This window comes from Podarcis muralis, chromosome 7 (assembly GCF_964188315.1).
Source record: "Podarcis muralis chromosome 7, rPodMur119.hap1.1, whole genome shotgun sequence".
NCBI classification, from domain to species: Eukaryota; Metazoa; Chordata; class Lepidosauria; order Squamata; family Lacertidae; genus Podarcis; species Podarcis muralis.
The window spans coordinates 64674701-64692144 of NC_135661.1; the positions used below are offsets into that span (position 1 = coordinate 64674701).

General features: G+C 41.9%; 1 protein-coding gene across 1 annotated transcript in view; it reads left to right on the forward strand.

The window, feature by feature from the left end:
- Positions 1 to 17444, forward strand: part of MACO1 (macoilin 1) — a 62660-nt gene that overhangs the window by 33552 nt on the left and 11664 nt on the right. The gene's annotated exons all lie outside the window — the stretch shown is intronic.

Genomic DNA, 17444 nt, shown 5'->3' on the forward strand with positions numbered 1-17444 from the left:
GAAAGAATTTATTGGTTTTGTGTGTGTAAATGTTTCTTCCTGGAGTAGAATTGCAAGTCATGCATATACAGTGCACTTCATAGAAATGCTTGGTAGTAAATTCATCCCGTGGGTAGGAAGAGTGATGGAGAGTAAACTTTATTAGCCATAAAATATGTACTGGAATTTATATAGTATATTTAAACCAGAAGTTACGTCTTGGTTTCCTAAGATTAATTTGAGATTAAAGGCTTGGTCTGGGGGCAGTTGTGACTGTTGCTAAAACAACATTCATGCAAAACCTAAAATAAAAACGCTAGAACCCCAAAACCATAGTTGACTATACCACTCACCATGTTGACAGTTCTGTCACTTTCTGGTGAGTATGGCAAGCAGAGTCTAAGCCTTTCTCCAGCTTTGAGCTGGGATTGTTCCAGTAACTGCATTGCTCTGCTCTCAGAAGCACCATGCAACTACATAGATTCTCACACTCTCCAGATTCAAACTGGAATAAAAGGCTGAGGCTTGTTGTTTTGGGTGCTGGGCTGCGTAGGAGCTTGGAGTGCCTTGGCAGCCCAGCACAAAAACAATCCCCTGCCTGAGTCCAAGTTTAGAACTGAAGAGGCGGACAAAGATCATCCCCGTGGTTGCAGGAGTAGACTGACACAACTGTGAGGGCAATACTCTTCTATCTTTAGCTCCTAACTCAGAGCTGGGGATGGTGGTAGGGGCTTTCCCCTCACCTTGTACATACATATTTGGTAGTGGGACTTGAGCAGTGGGACTTGCTTCTAAGGATATAGAATAATAGCGTCGAAGAGCATACTGTTATGGGTTTGCAGGGAGCCAGGCTTAAAGTGGGCTTAAAGTGGTGCCATGCAAGAACAAAGACAAGTGAATTGAAAAGTAGAACAAAGGTTCACAACATATTTTCAGAGACACCAGTCCCCAACTCTGCTTTATTATTAAAGCAGAAGTATAGGCATTTCCAGATTATTTTACCTGTGGTATATATGATAAACGACTCCATGCTGAACTTAAGCAGGTTTGGGTCTGTTCAGTGACTGGGTGGGAGGCCGCTTGGACCTCAGGGCAGCAAGCGTGGGGTTTCTATGATAGAAGAAAAGTGGGATAGAAATGTACTTAAGTAAATAACATTAAAAAATAAAATTCAAAACAGCTTCCAAAAAACAAAAACATAATTTAAAATACCATAAAATTACTAAAGACAAACTCAATAAAACCAGTAGAAAAGAGCAAAGCATTAAATGATAAGTAGCATAACAAAATCTGAAAAGCAGTACTGACATCACACTTTGTGGTTTGTTAAAAGTGCATGCAATTATTATTATTATTATTATTATTATTATTATTATTATTCAAAACAGTTTTAACCTGTGGCCTAAAACTACAGAGCCAGCACAAGGTGAACATTTCAGGTGAGGGTGCTGCACCATTGGGATGCTGCCTCAGAAATGCCCCTCCTTCCAGTCACCCTATACTAACTTTTAAAACTGGGGCACCAAGAGGAAGGCTTTGAGGATCTTAAATGACCTAGCATCCTTTGGCAATTAACATGGAAGAAAAGCACTGAAATGTGAAACACTGTACAGTATTAGTTTGCCTCTGTAACTGAGATTTAGCAGCTAAAAGCAAAACATTTGCAGAACAATTATCAGCCAGTCTTCAGTGTACCTTCATTGTTCTGATTATTACTGCTGTTTGTGTTGCTTTGGTGCAGAGAGCATGTATCGCAGCATCCTCCTTTTTCTGCATTTGTAGTTGTTTTCATTCACCTGTGGCACCGTAAAAACAATGTTTCTGAATATGGGAAGCAGTGAAAAGAGTCTATTATTTGTCAGTTTGCAGTAACTTATTGAAAAAGAAATTATTATTTTTTGTCATTTGTGATACAGTGTGTGTTGTAAAGCACCAGGACGCAACTGGGCCTTGTAGAACTGTTATTAAAAAAGAACAGTTGTACAAGGCCCAGTTGCATATATATATATATATATATATATATATATATATATATGCTTTCGTAGATTTCGTAGGGGTCTATGAAATACCCTGCAAAGTCTGCCCAGCCACGTACATTGGACAAACAAACAGACGAATAAATGCACGTATCGCAGAACACAAGAATGCCGTCAAAAAAGAAGAAAAAAACTTCCTCTCTCTTCCAACACATGAAAGAAACAGGACACGAAATTAATTTTGCAGATTCCAAATTGCTCTCTAACATGGAACATCACCACAAGAGAATAATCATGGAAGCCATCGAGATAGAGAAACACCCTCACAACATGAACAAGCGTGACGACACATCCCGCTTGCCAGACATCTGGAAATTAGCCCTCCCCACAAAAACTGACACCAGATCCAGAGGCACACAGAACGCCATCACCAATCAACCACACCAGACCCAAACCCAGACCCTCTCCACAGATAAATTACAGACACCATCCAGTAGCCAAACCATGGTGGCACCTCCGGATGCTGCACCCCCCTGCAATCCCTACACAGATCTGGCTGGCACAGGCCACAAAACCACAGCTCGCCCCTATACACGAAGCCAAGCCAGAGCACAACTAAATGTAGTACACCCATCTTCTCAGAAAAACTCTTCACAAAGTTCAAGAGTTCAAGACACAAAGGCTTTAGCAACTAATCCACACCTAATGACCCACCTAAGTGGTACTCAGGATATCACTCAAGAAATCACTCAAGATATCCCTCAAGCAATTAAGGAACAAAAGAAGAAAAGGCACACTAGCCTGGGAACTTCCTCTCTGCCCAGAACATAGGAGGCCACACCTCCTCAACAGTATTTATAGGAACTCAAACACTGAGATCCTGCTCTGTTCCAGTAACAAGAAGCCGAAAGCACCAGCCTGAAGATGACGAGTGAGACCTCGTCGAAACGTCGCCTAGACACCCCAACTTTTACACGGGAAGATACCCGAGGACACCAAAACCTGCATATATATATATATATATATATAATATTTCAATAAGTTATATTTTTATTGTATTTTATTTGTAATTCACCAGGAACAATGTGGCTATGAGCAGAAATTAGCTGCTTACCTGTTTCAGTGGGGCTTTAAAAAATATTTATTTTGGCTGGCTCATGCTTTAGATTAGAATGATGATGTAGCATTCATTAAGCATACTTTAACTCTTAATTTTACATCGGGAAAGGTGTGCCTTTGGAGGCATTCAGTATATAGCCAGAAGCTTTCAGCAGAGTTTGGTCCAAGTGTGTGTGATTTTGTGAGATTAGGTAGGTAGGTAGAGTGAGTGTATTTTGACTTGCTTTGGGCCTAAAAGGGTGACTTTTAAATTCAGTGCTGACTGAAAGTCCCTCTAGGATCATGCCCACCGAGGAGTTCCCAAACAGAGATCATCCCTGAGCCCCCTTTTGGCATGGGTCTTTCCAGCCCCCTCTTGAATTCAAAACACTTCCAATTCTTCCTTTGAAGTTGAATTACCTAATTTCATTTTTAAGTTCAGGTGATTGACAGTTAGGCAGTTCTGCCCACCTGTCAAAAGCTGCCCTCGAAAGTCCGGCAGGTTCTGGATTCAGTTCTGTAATCATTACAGCATCACAATCACTTTAATAGAAGTAGAAGCAATACATTCCAATATGCCTTGTGTGTAGAATCTTTGCTGGGAGTTTAGGACAGCTGGCCTCCTCCAGCTGCCTGTGACACTTTAAGACCAACTATTAACACATTTCATAAAAGAGCTGATTTCCTAGGGCATTGCAAGCTCAACATGTGGATAATGTAAGTTGCTGGCAATGTGTATTTACTAACTTGGAAATTATCTATACCAGGCATAGGCAAACTCAGCCCTCCAGATGTTTTTTGAGACTACAACTCCCATCATCCCTGACCTCTGGTCTTGTTAGCTAGGGATGATGGGAGTTGTAGTCCCAAAACATCCGGAGGGCTGAGTTTGCCTATGCCTGATCTATACCAATTAATGTACTCAAAAAGGCTACTTTAAATTATATGTCGTACTATAAACCATTTCTGGCAAACAAAGCGTTTAAGGATGTAGCAAAACTTTAATCTAGAGAGTCTTTGTAAGATTGGAATGAAAGCGAAAGCCTTGTAATACAGATAAAGAAAGGGCTTCTACAGAGAAGGGTAATAGAACTTATATTCTGGCTGGTGTGTGATACCCTGCTAGATGTAAGAACAATAGGAAAATTTGAGCCTCCAGCTGGGATGAAATGCTGATCGGATAACTTGATTACTGAGGGCTGGTGTACAGGTGTAATATTAGCTAACCATTAACCAGGGTTAGGAGGCTAGGGTCCAGGAAATAGAAAGACACGCCCTCCCCTCACTTGCACCCACCCCCAATTTCTTTTACCTTAGTTCAACCCTGTCTTCTAAACACTAATTTTGGAGAGCCCCAAATTTCTAGAAATAATATTGCTCAATGGCAATGACAAGCCTAGGTATGCATGTGATACAGAGGACACTGCCGGAGGGGATGTAATGGGCAATCCTGAAGATCCTCAAAAAAAAGTTCAACCAGCCCTGAAAATCTCAAGTTTTAGGTTTATGTACTGTGTCCACACTTGCCAGCTATATGGGATAGAATTAGGGAGCTACCTTCCAGAAAACTGTGGGTGAGTGAAACATTTATCCATCTGAAATCTATATAAAGTCAGAGCTTTGGACCTTTCCTGGGAATGGATTCAGTAATTTGAGTTCTACCACTGAGCATCTGCAGAATTGAACTCATGAAGGTGTGGAATGTTAAACTGGGACTCTGCAAAGGGTCTAGGTGAAGCAGATGGACACTTGCCAACAAAACAAGCAACCCAATCCCTGTTGGAGTGTTTAAGCAACACACTGAGGGGGTGTTTAAGGGCAGCCCATGTCCCAGTCCTGCCCCAGCACCCCCATCCCATGTGCCCTGCCCCATCCCTGCACAGAATTTCCTGTATTGAGTGGGAAACGGGGCTTCAAAGTGTGTTAGTGCAGTGGTACCTCGGGTTAAGTACTTAATTCGTTCCGGAGGTCCGTTCTTAACCTGAAACTGTTCTTAACCTGAAGCACCACTTTAGCTAATGGGGCCTCCTGCTGCCGCCGCGCTGCCGGAGCCCAATTTCTGAAGCAAAGTTCTTAACCTGAAGCACTATTTCTCGGTTAGTGGAGTGTGTAACCTGAAGCGTATGTAACCTGAAGTGTATGTAACCTGAGGTACCACTGTAGCTTCTGCATGATCATTCAGCTGAATGGAGTTAGAACCCTCCTTCAGATGCATAGCTCTCTCACAGGGACTGAAATGTTGTGGAAAAAACTTGCATACATGGCCACTGCTCTCATCACATTTTCAGTTTTGAATGCCTGAAAAGGAATTGAGGGTGTAGCAATTAGGGACGGACAGATATGTCAATATGTGTGCCATGCCACCCCTTCTTTACTTCTGCGGTAATCTGCACTTTTTAAAAAAAAATTGTCTCAAAATACATGTTTGTTTAAATGCATATTTTCCTGGTTATCGCTGCTGCTGAGGACCACATTGTGACTTTCAAAGAAGTGTGACATCTGTTGAGTAGCTAAGTTCCAGTGTGCACACCAGTCCAAGGGCATTCATGAAGACTGAATTCCTCAAGCATTCCCTGATAGCAGTGTGTGAATGAAAGGCGTAATGATATGGGGGCTGGGCCTGGCTTGATTCCTCACTTTCCCTTTCATAAACTTTTGAGTAGCTTGTGATAACACAATACGACAGACTTGCATGGTCTCCTGTTTTGTTGGGAATCATGCCAAAAAAACCCACCACTAACTGATTTTCCAGTTTACAGCAATATTGCAGTTTGAGACTAGTCACTTTAGAAAAATAAATAAATCTGGACCTACCTGATAACCACAGCCAGAATTTTAGGCCTAGGATTTTTTTTCTCCTGTTTTGCATTTGTTTTAAACACAAAAAACAAATCATGCTTGCTCAGTATAGGCTCGTATTCTCTTTTTTCACACCTAAACATGACTGTTGTGTTGCCAGAGTCAGGCTGCAACTGTGTTTCACCCTTTCCCCTTCAACTTGAGTTGCACCATTGGGTGTGAATTGAACTCTGAAGGAAACTGGAGCCATTTGTGCTTTGAAGCGGGGAGGAGGGGCAGGCAGCCAGGACTGAAAACCATTTTCATGTGCAATTCACTTGGAAGTTTTTTGTTCCTTCCAGTGCTTGACTTCTAAAAGGAAAGGTGCCAAAGTTTAATTGCTTAGAAATCTAATTCTCTGGCTGTGAAGTTTTGGCCCTGAATAATGGCTCTGTGTGTGTGTTTGCACGCACCAAACTAGATCTAATGGTGGCAGCTGCACTTGTTTATATGTCTGCCCCTTTCATAGGAGCCAACTCCTAGAGGCCAAGGTCCCTTTGGCCTCCCCAATAAAATAGTTGAGGGGGCCAGCCCCCCCCCCCCGGTTGATAGGCACTGCCATTCAAATGGTGTGTGCACACCATGCCTTGTGAACGATTATGCAGGGTGGGGCTTACCTGCCCCCCTTTATGTATAAAGCAAAGAGGAGCATGTAATTTTTATACCAAAGGGAGCATGACAAGTGAAGGGTGCTGAATCCTGCCCCTCATCTTTACATTTGGGGCCAGCTCCAGGACTGAGGGGGCTGTCACCAAAGTATCCTTTGGTGCACCCCCTCCTATGTTGATGAGCCCTGGCAGGTTTACCTGGTAGGGGAGGTTGGCAGCATTCTGATAGGCAGCTGGTTATGAACGCTGCCACTTTAATTTTCTGCAATGCTCCAGAGTGATGGTACATCAGGAACATTGTAGAAAATTAAAACAGTGGCTCCTAGGCATCATTTGAGAGACCTACCTGGGCTCTTAGTGCAGTGTAATGACGGTACTTTGCTTTCCTGCCTGCCTGCTTTTGATCACACCAGTCACTCCTCTTGCAGTCTGATTCCAGTGCCAGATAAGCCACAAGGCTGGGAGGAAAGTGCCTGCAACGACTGCCCATGTTGAGGTTAGATTCATGATGGGGCAACATCCAGCTATGTTCTCTTGCTTGTCCTTTTTGGTGTAATACTTCGGTTCTCCTCCTACTATACATGAGCAGAAACAACACATGAATAAACAGACAGGACTGCTCCCATCATGTCTAATTTGGCCTTGAAAATATAGAGCAAGTGGTTTATTTCTCTTTGATGAGAGACAGGCATTCTTCTATCTGCTCAAAGTCACCCTCTTGTCTCAGGGAATTTCACCTTTGTAACTGTATCTGAGAAAAAGATACAAAATGCTGACCTTTCATTCATACATATATTTGTAAGAATCTTGCATATGTGTAAAGGGCTACATGGAAACCTGCCCTTTAATAAAATGGGGTAATTCCAAACCACCAATTTTCCACCTCTACATGTTTTTTAGAAAAGACTTGAATAACATTTGGACTTAAACTGCTGCAGGCTACCTGTGTGCCACAAATTACTAACGTAAGCATGTGTGGGCAGGCAACTAGTAGCTTTTATGGACTTACTTGCAAGGCTAGAATCCAGTTCTATATACAAGCAGTTCTGACAGCCAATTTATAGAGTTTTCAGTAAATTAATAAAGAGCTATTGAAGATGAACTGTGTTCCAAAAAATATATTAAATCAAGCACCCTTGGCAAGCAACATACATTTTGATGGGTTTAAGTAGCTTTTTATCTCAAAATGGCAAGAAAACATTTTTTATAAGTGCTGCATTTTATTTTAATGATTGATAGTGCCTTGATGAATAAAGTCAATTGCCTATGCTGGTAATTGGTTGTGCATATGTTACTGTTTTTCTTTATTTGTATCTCCCTTAATAGCACATACCGGGCTCTCAAACCAGTTCACACATCTATAAAGTCACCAGTAAAACCCTGATTAATTAGCTTAGGCGCTGTGGGTTAAACCACAGAACCTAGGGCTTGCCGATCAGAAGGTTGGCGATTCAAATCCCCGCGACGGGGTGAGCTCCCGTTGCTCGGTCCCTGCTCCTGCCAACCTAGCCGTTCGAAAGCACGTCAAAGTGCAAGTATATAAATAGGTACCGCTCCAGCGGGAAGGTAAATGGCATTTCTGTGCACTGCTCTGGTTTGCCAGAAGCGACTTAGTCATGCTGGCCACATGACCCGGAAGCTGCACGCCGGCTCCCTCGGCCAATAAAGCGAGATGAGCGGCGCAACCCCAGAGTCCGCGACTGGACCTAATGGTCAGGGGTCCCTTTACCTTTTTTTACAGTCAATTACCAGCAGAATATCTTTTGAGAATGTCCTTTGAGGTCCTGTTCTCTGTCCCATCCCTCTCTTTCCGTCTTTCGGCTATAGGTAAAGGTAGTTTCAAGGATATATTATCCCCTTCAATCATAAGCACAATTTTTTGCTTACAGTATAACCTTGTACTTCAGGTACAAAATACCAGACACATTCACATTCCCAAATCCACATTCATGGAGTCCATGTGATTGGGGAGGTCGTGGTGGGGAATTTTAGGGGAGAATTGACAGAAGGGTAGTGCTAAATTCCCTTCAACACCCATCAGTTCTTCCTGGCAGATACCCTTCTCTGGCAATCTTTCCCTCAGTCAGGCTTGATTCTGGTTTCAAGGACTAAGGGAGGGGAAATTATTACCCATTTGCAATAAGAATTAGCAGACAGGGAAAAGAGTTACGGTAATATACAACCATTTATTTCAGTGGCATTAATCACAACCATGCAATCCTAAAATCCCCCTCAATTTGATGAGACACTCAAATGTAGATTAGGAAAGCAGAAAGAGGAAAGTTGCTGTTGGTTGGTTAGTTGGTTAGTTGGTTGCTTGCTTAATGCACTGTTACTCAGAATTGGCTTTGGACATGGAAAATGAAAGTTCAAATTCCCACTGTAATACTTGATGAATGGCTGTGCACAATTTGCTCCCTTTTGGCCTAACTCATTTAAAAGTATTGTTAGACTAAGACCTGACTTGTATCTGACAGGGGTACCATCTGTTTGGTGGCCAGTGGGTAGAGTCACACACCCCAGACACATTTAATTGTACTTGCCGCAGGCATTGGCCCATGTGCTTGTAGCGTGCGTGTGTAATACTTATAGGAAAAATGGCTTTATTCATGGGCCGTGTCCTGTATAAATTGACCCCAAGATGCCTTTCTGAGGTCCTTGGTTGCAGAGTAGGAAACAGATGTAGCTACCTCCAGCAATTTCCCCTAAATTAGTTACTATTTCAGCAATAAATATCTCTCTCTTTAAAGAAAGTCGCAGATCACACTATGGTAATGTTTGTCATTCGAAATTTCAGTTATCTGAAAGTAAAATAATTATACCCAAACCTCACTGCATAAATGCTGATTCAGATATCTGAACAGCCAGAGTTTGCCCACTTCCTTACTTGTTTGTCTTTTGCTGGCTGGCTGCAGCAGTTTAGGGCAGAAACCAGGGAGGGAGGGAGTTTGGACAAGTCATGGGTTAGAAATGTCCCCATAGGAAATAATGGAAATCATCAGCTCGTTATACAAATGCTCAGCTAACGAATGATTTCTTAGGAACTCACTGTGTTCAGATAGTGGTACGTATGTGTATAAGCCAACATATTCTTGCCCTTTACCCTCTTTTGTTGAATATTCCACCCACAACCACCTAAGGGTCTCTAGATCTCTTAAATCAGGAGTAAGGAAGTTTTTTCATCCAAAGGCCGCATGCCCTTCTGTGCAGCTTTCTTTGTACTACATGCTCCTTGTGGGAGGACCAGAGGCAAAAGTGGCTGGAGCAACAAATTACCTTTCTATAGTAGGCTAGTTTCTGTACTGAGACTCACACACTCCTCTCTGTTCCAAGGAGGAGAAAGGCATTATCAAAGCTGAATGACACATTCCAGCCAGGCAAAAACAGTCGTGGGTCAAAGCAGGGCCTGGGGAGAGTCCAGAGGGCCTCATTTGGCCTTTGGGCCTGAAGTTCCCCATCCATGTCTTAAATAATTCTGTCCATTCTCCTCTTCTTGGAACACCATTCCATAACACTTTCATCTCTCCCACTTTTGAGCTGCAAGCTTTTTGGGTCAAAGAACTATCACCTTTTCATTTATTTTTTTTAAAGGCCAGAATGCACTAGTGGTGCTGTACACATCATATACCTCTTCATAAGGTATCTTTAGAATAGAGAATGATAGCAATATCCATACTTTAAAATTACATTGAAAATGGATTTGTTCTTCCTATTTTCTTCAATATCCGTATTATGAAATAAAGTTCATTTACAAGCATTTTGTGCCCTATAGACTAATATTGGTTTCAAAGGAAGAAATGTTCTTTTTCTGGTATATAATTCTTATACTGCTGGTTGTTTTCAAGCCAAACTTTGCTGGATGTTTTCATGTTATATTTATAAGAGATGCACATCTCAGGAACTGTGCAACCCAGGTTACTTATCTCTTGAGTAATCAGCTAAAACGTTGAAATTGGTTGTGTTTTGTAATGGCTCCCACAGTGGACTTTTATTGTTACAACTAATGAAGCAAGTAATATCTGCTATTAGCTTAAAATATAGGGTATTTGAGTTATGCGATAATGTACAATTGAAGGTAAGATTTACAATATCCTTTTATCAAAATAATTTAATAAGGAAGTTGTTCCTTAGAGTTGTATTGTAGTTTATTGGCTTACGAGTTTACTTCTCTAGTTGATTGTTTTTATGTCAGATTTCTCTGTTAATCTGATTTGTCATGTTTCTTATATGCAGTTGTATCCTTTTAATACCCAGGTTCTTGTGTCTACAATAAAATTTGTGGCTCCATAGGAACTTGAAAGGCTCTGAAAAACACTTAATGTTCTCTTTTGCAGTTTCCTATTTTCATTACAATCTGCAATATTGTAATTCTGCAAAAGGAAAAATTACATTTTGCATGTGATTTGAGCCCAGAGTTCAATCCTGTCGTCACGCATATAAATGTGGTTTATATATGCAGTGCTCCTTCCACCTGAATTGATATACAGTGGTACCTCGGGTTAAGTACTTAATTCGTTCTGGAGGTCCATTCTTAACCTGAAACTGTTCTTAACCTGAAGCACCACTTTAGCTAATGGGGCCTCCTGCTGCTGCTGCGCCACCAGAGCACGATTTCTGTTCTCATCCTGAAGCAAAGTTCTTGACCCGAGGAGTCTGTAACCTGAAGCGTATGTAACCTGAAGCGTATGTAACCCGAGGTACCACTGTATGGTCTCATACTGTAACTACACGTTACATTCTCTTGTGTGTTCCAGTACCCTAATACCTACTGCTTCTATAGAAAAGCTTCAGAAGTGGGCATTTTGGAGTAAATGGCTGTGGAGACTGGTGTTCAGCTGTTCTTCCACTGCAGTTCCCTCAGCTGTTTTCTCCCATCAGCTGCATATTTGCAAAGATATAGTGCAAACATTATATGGAGGGCCCACAGAGGATAAAGCTGTTAGGGAACAGGATAAGCACCTCTTTTCTTCTTCCAGTTGCTTCTCCACAACCAGTACCTCTTCCCAAAGCTGCTTTGGCATAATAGAAACAGCCAGAGGGGTTTCTGTTCTCATTTGCATGTGTAGCTCTGCTCTCGTGTTTGACAGGATAATAAATGTGCTTGTTTTATGGTGGGTGAATGAGAGGATCATAATACCACTGTGAACAAACCAAATGTGTGAGCTGTACTATCAATTATTTTGGCCTACCTAGCCAAATAATGTTGGCAAAAGAATGGACATTTGTAAGCTTTTGTTGTCACATAATAGTTCTTTCTCCCCCAAATATTTTATAAAAGCAAACCTAGGGCTTTATAATTGGGTGCATTTTGCTAAGGCCAGATAAATATTTTTTGCAAGGTAGCTCCAATATTAAGCGCAGGGTCATTATACACTTTTTTGTAGCTACGGCCATACCTTCCCCACACCTTATGTTGCATATTATGTCAGATGAGGGTCAGGTCGGCATGGTTTGAGAGAAATGGCCTTACAGGCAAAATTGGGACCTGTGTTTTCTCCAATTAAGCCCAGGGTAGAGAGTGCTGGGCTAGGTGGACTAAAGGTCTTCTGTATTGTACAGTAGCATCAGATGTTCATACACTAATAGGCCTGTGCATATGAGTGTTCTTAATCATTCTGCTCCCTCTTAGCCTCTGCTGTGCCCTCTGTACTAACCATTGGGCTGTTAGAACTGGCCAATGTGATTTGGATCTAGGGGTCTTAATAGACCACAAGCTTCACACGAGTCAACAGTGTGATGCAGTAGCAGCAAAAACAAAAACAAAACAAAAAAACTAATTATATTCTAGTCTGCATCAACGGAAGTATGTTGTCCTGTTCAAGGGAAGTAGTAGTAGTGCGCTATTCTACCTTGGTAAATGTCTGTGAAGTGTTTTTGCTGACAATTAAAAACAGTGCTGTTCACCCAAGCATTTACTGGACATTAATTCTTGGCTAAGTGGATCTTACTGTGATTCCTAAATGGAAGAGTTAGACCAGCCTTTCTGTGATAGTGTTCCATAAACAGGGCTCTGCCACCAAAGAAGCCAGTCTCTGGTTGGTGTACATTTTATCTCCGATATCTGCAAAAGGTTTTCTGATTAAGAATTTGGTGACTAGGCAAGTTCATATTGTGTAATTCTCTGCCCTGGTGTGGATCAGGGAAATGTATGACAGAATGATGTCAGGATATGGATTACGTGTTGCATGAAGCTGCCGTCTAACTGTCTTAAGGCTTAAATCTGTTACAATAGCCAGTGAGTGGTATGTTAACATCTCCACAAGCAGGCACTGAACGTCCTTTGGAAAAAATGCTGGCTACCAACTGACAACAATGCATATCTAGATGCTCTGGGACTCTTGATCCTTCATGGCATTCATTTCACCAGGGGGTCTCCAAATGCAGTGGCCTCGCCTCCCCTAACTTATCAAGCATTCTGAAAATGTAGATATGGGAGAGGGTCTCTCAGTCCTTGCTGGTTGGAAAAGATAAGGCTCAGTTCTGGAGAAGTGTGAGGGAAGTCTCTCACTTCACCCAAGACTTTGGAGATACTTGGGAGCAGGAGAGCATCTTACTCCTGGCTGTATCCAGTCATGGTGTGAAGTGAGAAATCAGTCATCCCGCTCTCTCAAATCATCTGTGCTTGTCACAGCCTTCGAAGGAGTGAAGTCAGCCACAGCTGCAAAAAAAGGGAGGCTACCAAGCCCAACAAAAATGTTTGAATTATGCATTTTAAAAGTTTCAGTTCAGAATTCCTGTTCAAATGATGTGGGCACTCACTCACACGGTGGAAATGTGCACCCTGACCCATGTACATTCAGATGTAAGCCCAGGTAAGTTCAGCAAGGCTTACTTCCAAGTGCATAGTAACACAGCTTTCGTTTTCTAGATTAATTCAGGCAGTGTAAGAAGATCCATCATCACAAAACTATAGTCTTGAGGATTTACAGTATCTTTCACATTTATTTGTTCTCCATTCATTGACCAAAACTTTTCCCTTTATGTACTTACTAGCAGATAATGGACCAGGGGCAGAAGGGCCCACGTAATGTACCTTTATCTAGTAATGTGTTGTGTGTTTATTTTTATACACTTGTGCCTGTTAAGCAGAAGTGAATACAGCAAGATCAGGAAACTTCTCAACTGACTACTGTATAGTCTTAGGAAGCAATTATAAGCTGATTGTTGTTCCCTTAACCATGCGTAAAATGGTTTTTAAAAACAGTTTTTTCCTTTGAACAATTTTTACTATTTGTATTTTCAGGAGGAGGAGGAAATCAAATGGGGACAAACCTATGCATGAATTATACACAAACATTTAAACTCTCTTCCAGCCCAAACTAGCTTTTCTCCTGCAAGGTTCCAGATAGCCATTTAAAAAGGGTGGAAACCTAGTGAGGAAGGATGTCTGTATGTAAACTATGAAACTTCATAGCTGCTTGTCTTGTAGATCATTAGTGGGCCTTCAAGTCAAGTTGAGCTCAGGTTATTGAGAGCTGGACTAGCAAATGAACTGGCAAGTCCTGGTTCAAGGACCCTGAAGGCATACTCTTCCATTGTTTCCCAAGACAGAGGGATGCCAAAATCTATAAATATATGAGTAGTTATGCCTAGAAACTTGAAATATTATTTATAACTCTAAGGCATGATTTCCAGATTAGGAGTCAGGATTTATCACAAGCAGATTAACAGATCACAGGCATTTTGTGGGCGTGGGTTGTTGAGTTGCTGGTAGTCTCATTACCTTGGCACAATGAGCAGGTAGAATCTGCTGTCATTTGAATTAATGCTGTTTTAACAATGTAATCTAATTTGTTTTGGGGTTTTCCCCATAATGAGATTGAAGTATTAGGAAAGTAAGCAAACTGTTTAAGAATCAGTTCTAGCTTTTGTGTTCTCGCATAACAAAGGGATATTAGCATGTGTTAGTTTTACTTTAATCCTTCTGATGCTTTCCAAAGTGGGTATAAGGAATAAAGCATATTGGAGAAACAGTTTTTCTTTCTTATATATCCTTACGTTTCATCTCTGAGGACATACAGAGGTGAAAGAGAACTTTTTAAACTGCCCAAAATAGGTAGGGGGTGTGGAAGAGAGAGATTGGGTCCAAGGAGGGAATTTTTCACAACGGGGACAAGAAAATGAATATGTGAAAAAGAATTGAGGTTATTTTCCATTGGTTCAGGCTAGGAAGCTTTGAAAACAAAGGCTTGTCATTAAGAAAAATTTGCTGTTCCCTCCCTAAACCCCTGGGATAAACAGTTGTAAATCTATAGAAATTAGGAACTTGAAGAGTGATGAAGTAACTTCATGTGGTAGGTCCCAGAGACAGACTTTTGGGGCTAGTTCCCCTTTCGAATCTGGTTTGAGACTTTCTCCAGTAGATCCCAATACACTCTTTCCTAGGCTGCTTTAGTTAAGAGCCAGTGAGAGTCAGTGCTATCATGTAGAGATTAGATTGTGGGACTGTAGCTGAATTTGAATTGCCACCCAGCCACAGGCTTGTTGTAAAAATAAAATGGTGGAGGAAGGGAGAACCACATGCCCCATCCTAAACTCCATGCAGAGTGAGATAAAAATAAACTACCCATATGCAAACCATGTCAAGCTGATAATATTGTCACATTTGAACTGGGGAAGAGCATCTTTATTTTTTCTGCTGTATTTATAGACCACTTTTCAGCCATACAATAACAGATCAAAGCAATTCACAGTTAAAACTATTCAGGTCTATTCAAAATCTAAAAATAAATCCAGAGACCAACAGGCAAAAAGCCAGTCAAATCATAGCAGCAGGAGGACAATTAAAATACAACACCAGAATAAACAAAACAGAAGCAAAAATAGCTTGCTTAATCTAATTGCTGGAGCCATGGTGAGAAAGATAAGTTTTCCCTCTCTTCCAAAAAGTGAAGAGAGACTCCTGTCAGTTGGTTAGAGTGTGGTGCTGATAGCTCTACCTGTTGAACCTTCAAGGCAAGAACCTGCCAAAGCATGGTCAGGTACTAAAACAGGCATAGGCAAACTTGGCCCTCCAGATGTTTTGGGATTACAACAGCCATCATCCCTGACCACTGCTGTTAGCTAGGGATGATGGGAGTTGTAGTCCCAAAACATCTGGAGGGCCGAGTTTGCCTATGCCTGTACTAAAACCTAGAAGCCACACACATTCTTGATTCCCTGTCCCTTTTTGCCCATTGTTTCCCACTCCTCCTCCACAGTGTTAAGTTTAAAAGAGGTATATCCCTTCTTCAAAGGTATCACCATTTCATCCCTGAAATATGTAGCCTAAAAGTCTACCCCTTTCTTACCCTAAATGCACTTTATTATAATTGGTCACTAACTAAACATTTGACCTGAAAGACAGGTTGTGAGGCTTTGTACAACAGGAATAGACAAGGTCCATGATTCAAATACGTACATTTGCATTATATCCAGATCATGAACACTGTCCTGAATAATCCACATCCTGATACCTGGGGTGTCAATGTGAATATAGCATTCGGCAAGGCTGCCATATTTGCATTATGTAAACATGTTCATTTTCTGGAATGTACATCTTTATGTGACTGCTGCCTGACTTTCTAGGATGTGTGGACAGAAAAAATGAGTCACACTGTTGTCCGTATAGTAGTGGGGCACAATAGTTCAGTATTTGATTAAAACACTGTTAGACTCTTGTTAACTAAGACAACTAATTGGCTTTAAATGCCTATCCTCATTCATATTTAGATACTATACATTGTGTTAAAATGTTTTAGCGCCAGGCTAAAAGATTCTATGCAAACTGACATTTTATTTCTAAATAAGATATACGGCAGATGGTCTCTGGTCAGGAACGATTAAAACTAAACCTTCTAAACGGCTGTGCATTTTCTCTCCTGCAGTGCAGCTCTCTGAGCCTGTCTGAAAAAGAGAGAGAAATATAAACAATGGTGTATCTTGGATCTAAAATACACTTCTCGATTTACCATGTAAAACAGTTTGATCACGATGTGTGTGTGGTGGTAACAATACGGTTCTGCTTGCATTCTTCTAGCCACAGACAAAGTGACTGACAGCATTGAACTGCCCCATTAGAGCAAGGGTGGTATGCAGTGAAGGCAAGGTTTCTATGGATCCTATGGATCACTCAGCGGAATGCATGTGCCAACCGAGCAGATGGTTGGCACTGGCAATACTCATTTAGTGGGAGAACTGATCTCCCTTCATTTTCAGTTATTGTGTGTGTTTTGTCACACAAGGTTCTGTGTACAGTCGTATTTGGGAGTAGTATAAATGAATGTGACTTGGTGTTTAGGACCCTCCAAATGTTGCTAGACTACATCTCCCATCCTCTCTGACAATTGGCCATGGTGGTCATTGCAGTCCAACAGCATCTGGAAGGCCACAGGTTCTCTCACCCATGTCCTAGATTGTTCACTGAGCTACTTTGCATATACTTTGATTTCCTGATTCAGAATAGAAGACAGCTCCCCTTTTCCAGGGGACTGCATTGCGGGAGGGGTTCCGGGGTAACCTCCCAGTTACCCAGCAGTGGGTGGAGGGATGCTGCCCATGTCAGTAGGACGCCCAGCCGCATCACACCTCCTGGCTGACCAACCGGGTTAGCTGGGGGCGTGGCCACCTGCCGTTTAAACAGCGGTGCGACTTTGGGGCACCCTCCATTTGTCTCCTTTCATCGGATCTCCCAGCCCACCCACTATCTTTGCTTGTGTTGCTTGACTATGGCCTTGCTGTGACTAATGCCGGTCACCTGGTTGTTGGGGCCAGGTAGGAATTTTTCCGCTTGGCAAATTGGCACCAGCCATTTGGTTTTCGCCTGCCTAGTAGCTATCGTCCCAACTTTGCAAGGTTAGGCAAGGTAAGCCTTGTCATGGGAGGGGCGGTTGTTGCTTCCGGCCTGCCCCTCCACGCTAAGGGTATCCCCTTAAAGGGATCCGGGAGTGTGGTTTCTGTCCGAAGC